Below are 6335 nucleotides of genomic sequence, written 5' to 3'. Positions count from 1 at the left end.
GCGGGGGGGCGGTGGAAGGGGGCGGGGGAGCGGGGGGGAGGGGGGGCGGGGGGCGGTGGAAGGGGGGCGGTGGAAGGGGGGAGGGGGGGCAGGCCCTCCCACCGCCCCTTCCCACGCCGGCGCCCCATCCGACGCGCGGTCGGCGCGCACAGTCAGCCGGGCCCCCGAGGGTGGGTCCCTGGAGTCGGGAGGGAGGGGGTCGGGCGCCCGCGCCAGGTGACTCGCGCTCGCTGGTCTCGGAGGGTCGCGGTCCCCCGCGGGCCGAGGGCGGAGCGCGCGCCCGATTAGGCGCCCACGGCCGCGCACACCTGAGGGCCCGCGCCGCGGGCACACGCCTCCTTCTTGCTCGCGCCCGAGCTGCGGGCCGCGCCCAGGGCCGGGGTGCCTCGCGTCACGCGGAGGCCTCAATAAAGGGCTTTGTGGTGCCAGTTCCTTCCGCCAGGGGCGCGGGGAGCCAGGCCCGGGACGGGAGCCCGCGGGGGCCTTCGGGTTAAGCAGCCGAGGCCCGCACACACTTGACGGAACAAAACTTACGAGCAAAAGAGCTGTAAGCTAGGCCTTTCTCTGAAAATGACACTTTTAAGTGTCGGGGAGTTGTATTAAGCGACCCGGGGATTTGGTTGTGGGGACCATGTGGGGGCACCACTTGAAGAAATGTGCTCCGTTCTGGCGTGTTCACTGTGAGCGAGGCTCACCGGTGACGCCTGAGGAGCGGAGGCGCTCTTGTCAATGTTCACTCTCCCTGGTGGGTCAAGGCCGCTAGAAACGCTAAAAAGGCCCAAGCCTAGCTGTGATGCGGTATGTGTTCATCGTGGTCAGGGCAAGACAGATTAGAGGAGGTAGCCTGATGGACCAGTTCCTGAAGTCAGTGCACTGTGGTGATTCAGGAGGAATCTATTTTAATACATCGTAGATGGTCGCCACTTAAACGTCAAAGGAAAACAGCCCACCTATTTCACATGGGTCTTGGAATCAGAACAGGTTGGGAATTCTAGTCCTGCCACTTGCTAACTTTAAGGTCTTGCCTATGTAAATTCTCTAATCCTCCATTTCTCTATCTGTAAAACAAGTATCATACTCTGTATCTTGCAGGGTCCTTGTGAGGATTAAAGAGCATGTCTGTACATTCTCTGCCAACCGACACGGTAAGTGACTGTCTAATTTTGCGCTTAGTAACAACTTTATGAGATAGGCAAGGGATACTTATTATTCCAATTATGGAGAGGAGGCATGGACTCAGGTTAAAGGCCTGCCCGAGATGGCGCAGCTCATGAGTTGCAGGGCCAACTTTTGAAGCTCAACACGGTACCCTTTCCACCCTGACAAGATACCTCTGATACTAGCGCCTGTCTAATTAGGATAGGCTGGTAGGCTTGAACCACCTTTGAAGGTGCTTTTTGCTTCCCCAAAACTAGAAGGTGAGGACTCCTTCACTCTTTAACATTTCCGCTCCAGTACCATTGGAAAAGGAGCCTCAAGGAGTGAGAGTGGGTGTTAGTTCTTAACACAAAGAATGTTGAATCCATTATTGGGCTGTAACATCGATGTGGTAGATTTTGAACTGAATTTTTTCAAACAAATTAACATAGAATGGGGTGGTGGTTGGGGAGTGAGAGTACATCATGCAAATAAGTCTAAGTATTGTTTTGTGGAACTTGTATTTTGTTATCCGTACAGACTTTTTCATGCCTGTGTGTGCATGCAGTTTCAGTATAAAATATAATTCTCACAATGGGTCTAAAAAGTGTGAAAGCCACTGTCTAAGATCATTTCATTTTAGAGATGAAAAAACCAAGTTGTTAACTGAAATCACACCCAGGTGGGGCAGAGATAGGCCACTTTAGAGTTGTGGCTCATGGAGCTGTGGCTGTTCTCTTTTTATGGAGGAAGAAATCAAGATCCAGGGAGAGGATGATGTGTCCAGGGCCCCACTGAGAGAGATTAGACAGCCTGTGATTTCTCCAACTTTGAACCTCATTTCCTGTATATGTATATGATTCCTGAGAATTGTGTTTAGTTATTTCCTATGTGACTCATTTTGAACAAATATGATGGAAGTTACAGACTATGACTTCTGAGACCAGGTCATAAAAGGTACTGTGGCTTCCTTCTTGTGGTCTCTCGGATCACTAACCCTAGAAGAGATCAGATGCCATGTTAGGGCACACTCAAGCCACCTTATGGAGAAATTCACATGCAGAGGAATAGAGTCCTCTAGCCAACAACTGGTGAGGTGCTGAGGCCTCTTGCCATCACTCATGTGAGTGGAAGCAGATCCTCCAAGGCTCCATCAAGCCTTTAGATGACTGCAGCCCCAGCTGATGTCTTCACTGAAACTTCATGGTAGACCCTGAGTGAGAACCACCTAGCTAAGCCATTCCAGGATTCCTGGCCCTCAGAAAATATGAAAATAAATGCTTGTCATTTTAAGCCACCAACCTTTAGAATATTTGTTACAGAGCAACAGATAACTAATATACACTGTCTTTTTTTTTTTTTTTAAGATTTTATTTATTTATTTGACAGAGAGAGAGACACAGCGAGAGAGGGAACACAAGCAGGGGGAGTGGGAGAGGGAGAAGCAGGCTTCCCGCTGAGCAGGGAGCCTGATGTGGGGCTCGATCCTAGGACCCTGGGATCATGACCTGAGCCGAAGGCAGACGCTTAACTGAGCCACCCAGGCGCCCACACTAAGTGTCTTATTGTAGAAGGAATACTTTACACAGAGGAAAATAGTCATATTTTTATAATTGAGATTAATAGTTTGATTAAAATGAACAGTAAAACACATTATGTCTTAGAGATTCTTTCTGGGCAGCTGAAATCTCATCTAGGACCAGTTAAGAGCCCTAAAAACTGTCAACACAGAAAATATATGATACGTACCACTCTCCCACATGTCTTTAAAAACAAAAATAACATTAAATCCTATAGAAGGTGGAAGGATATCCAATAGAGATCTGGTTCTCACTCCACACCCATGAAGACTATTTTAGTATTTTCCTTTGAATTATCACATCATATCTAAACATTTCTCGGTCTCCCACCCACCCCCCCTCTCTTCTTTCCTCCTCCTCCCTTCCTTTCTTTTCTCTATGATCTCTCTCCCCCTGCTTTTCTGGTGCCCTACACACATCTTCCTATTGGGTAAGCCTTCACTGATTGTTCCAAAAAGTTGGCAGGGTTCATTCAAATTGGTTAAGAGAGCTTTGCTGCCACCTACTGTTAGAACTAAGGTACAAAGAGGTATGCAAAGAGACATGATATCCTATAACAACAAAAAAACAATAGTAGTGTGATATTTACTACACTTTGGACACTGTTCAAGGTACTTCCTATACATTGCCTAATGTAATTATCACAACCATAGATGCTATTATAAATTTAGTGGTGTGATTTTTAGGGATATTAGAGAAGTAAAAACAGGCACCTCAAGCATGAATAACTTTTCTAAAGTCACAGAAGTTGACCCAAGACTATGCAATTCTGATATTTTTCTCTGTACCATACTGTACATTCTCCCAGGATTGTAATCAGGGCAAGGTTTTAAGGTATAAACTTTAAATATTTTTGCAACTGCCCTTTTCAAATATTCTTTTAATTTCTCATCATACATATATTAACAGAATATTGTTGGGCACCTACTCCATGCCAGCAATTATTCTTCTCCCTGCCATCTGAACTTCACAGCTTAGTGGGGAAGAGGATAATAGTTTCCCTAGGACAGTTAAGGAAGAAAAGGGTTTATAGGGCTACTAAATGACTTGCTTACAATTACACAACTAGTAAATTGCAGAACCTAATTTAGCCCAGGTCTATTTCATTCCTGACCTACCTCCTTTGAGTTCTCTGGATCCCCTGATTGAATTATATATCCCTCTATTTGTGAAATGTCCACTGCATCCTTACAATAACATTGACTACCCACCCATTTTATTTGAAATTGACAGAGTAGGTTTCTTTTCTTTTTTTAAGATTTTATTTATTTGAGAAAGAGAGCACAAGCAGGGGGAGCAGCAGAGGGAAAGGAAGAAGCAGGCTCCCTGCTGACCAGGGAACCCAACGTGGGGCTCCATCCCAGGACCCTGGGATCATGACTTGAGCCGAAGGCAGATGCTTAACTGACTGAGCCACCCAGGTGCCCTGACATAGTAGGTTTCTGTACCTTAAACACATTAGTGCCTGACCAACACAGAAAATAATAGCCACAGCTAGTGTCCAGACTCCTCTGCTCTCCTTAGAGGTATAAATTACAATTTCCCAGGTGCCCATTTGATAAACTCCTGTTCTTTGGGAACAAAGCAGGTCAAAATCTATTACCTAATCCAAGACTATGGTGTGTGGTTTACAGCCTAGGATTCTCCCCAGGACAAAAGCTAGAGCAGTAAGGATCCCTGGCTGACTCTGGCAGGCACCATAAACCTGCATCTGCCATGGAGCAGATCACATCAGGATAGCTAGCCCTGACAACCACACTGGAATTCCTCCACTGTGCAAGCATAAGGCGTTAGTTGTAAGAATAGGAAGAAAGATATTTCTTTACACATTGTAATATATGAGGGCTTTGGAGTGTTACAATGTCACCCTGTAAAGTACTAATTAAAACAAAAGATTTATCTACTTTAGTCCAATTGACATTTCAATTTCATGCTAATGTATAATAACTAGGAAGTAGGAACAATTAGAAAATTAAGATGAGGTCTCCAGTTATTCATTAAATATTTGTTAAAATTATTCACATTTTATTGACTTTTCAAATTAATTCATTTATTCATTAAATATTTGTTAAAATTATTCACATTTTATTGACTTTTCAAATAAATAATAAATCATATCAATTGAGCTTTCTCTTGAAGAGATACAGACCAGATGAAGAGGTGGTGTGCTCTGATAGAAAAGGCCTAACTAGGAATCAAAAAACCTAGGCTAGAGACCCCTTATAAATATGAAAAGTTTCTGAGCCTTTGTGTCATTTATGAAACTGAACCAATAGCACCCCAAAATATTTTTATGATTGATTCCATGAATCTGTCTAAATCTTTCACATAATTACACTAAGTTTTTAATAAGTTAGCAAATGACTTTTAATAATTTTACCTGTTTTGTAGTTTGACATATTTATGTAAAGAATTCATTAAAGTTCAGGGTGCCTGGCTGGTTCAATAGGTAGAGCATGTGACTCTTGATCTTGGGGTCATAAGTTCAAACCCCATGTTGGGCATAGACATTACTTAAAAATAAATAAATAAATAATTCATTAAAGTTCATATAGAATATAAAGTTTATTTGTCCTAACCTTTTTTTGAAGATTTATATCCCAGGGTTACAATATCCATATAGTCCTTTTAATTTTATTCATCTCAGTGGTTCATAGTTCATCGTAAGCTTCCATTCAGTTAGTTTCAAGCCAATTTAACACACATATATTGAGCACTTTCTGTATGCAAAGCTTTGTGATTGGCCCCATAGTCTAAAATTTGTCCCTCTTCTCCCTCTTCCCCCATACGTAAGAAAAGTTCTCTTTTAGAGAGCGTTTTTTACAGCTACATGTAAAAAAATGAAACTGGACCACTTTTTTACACCATATACAAAAATAAATTCAAAGTGGATTAAAGACTTAAATGTAAGACCTGAAACCATAACATTCCTAGGAGAAAACATAGGAGGTAAGCTCTGTGACACCACTTTTAGCAATATTTTTTTGGATCTATCTCCTGAGGCAAAAACAGCAAAAGAAAAAATAAACTATTGTGACTACATCAAACTAAAAAGCTTTTGCAAAACAAAGGAAACCATCAACAAAACAAAAAGGTAGGGGCACCTGGGTGGCTCAGTTGTTGAGCGTCTGCCTTCGGCTCGGGTCATGATCCCAGGGTCCTGGGATTGAGTCCCACATCGGGCTCCCTGCTCAGCGGGGAGTCTGCTTCTCCCTCTCCCACTCCCCCTCCTTGTGTTCCCTCTCTCATGTTCTCTCTGTCAAATAAATAAAAATAAAATCTTAAAACAAAAAGGCAGTCTACTGAATGGTAGAAGATATTTTTAAATTATATATATCCCATATGGGGTTAACATCCAAAATATATAAAGAACTCATACAACTCAATATCTGAAAAACAGTCCAATTAAAAAAAGGACAGAGGGGGCACCTCTGGGTGGTACTGTTGGTTAAGGATCTGACTCTTGGTTTCGCTTCAGGTTGTGATCTCAGGGTTGTGAGATTGAGCCCTGTGTCAGGCTCTGTGTTCAGGGTGGAGTCTGCTTGGGACTCTCTCCCTCTCCCTCTACTCCCCCTTCTCTCAAATAAATAAATAAATCTTTTTTTAAAAAATGGACAG

At 43.3% G+C, this 6335-nt stretch overlaps 1 protein-coding gene and 1 long non-coding RNA gene across 5 annotated transcripts in view; one reads left to right on the top strand and one right to left on the bottom strand.

Moving 5' to 3' along the window:
* The window catches only part of CUNH4orf36 (chromosome unknown C4orf36 homolog), a 15226-nt gene extending 14835 nt beyond the window's left edge, over positions 1–391 (bottom strand). The window contains exon 1 of the mRNA XM_035004580.1: positions 309–391. The gene's annotated coding sequence lies outside the window, so the exon portion shown is untranslated. The remainder of the gene's footprint in view (positions 1–308) is intronic.
* A 241-nt stretch (positions 392–632) lies between these two features.
* Positions 633–6335, top strand: part of LOC118010364 — a 39427-nt gene continuing 33724 nt past the window's right edge. For all 4 annotated transcript variants that reach the window (XR_004679176.1, XR_004679177.1, XR_004679175.1 and 1 more), the window contains exons 1-2: positions 633–981; positions 1093–1145. This is a non-coding gene — a long non-coding RNA (uncharacterized LOC118010364). The remainder of the gene's footprint in view (positions 982–1092; positions 1146–6335) is intronic.

Source organism: Mirounga leonina, unplaced genomic scaffold, assembly GCF_011800145.1.
Source record: "Mirounga leonina isolate KUSES-001 unplaced genomic scaffold, KU_Mleo_1.0 Mir_129, whole genome shotgun sequence".
Classification (NCBI taxonomy): Eukaryota; Metazoa; Chordata; class Mammalia; order Carnivora; family Phocidae; genus Mirounga; species Mirounga leonina.
The sequence above is the reverse complement of the archived record's forward strand: the minus strand, read 5'-3'. Positions and strand labels throughout refer to the sequence as shown.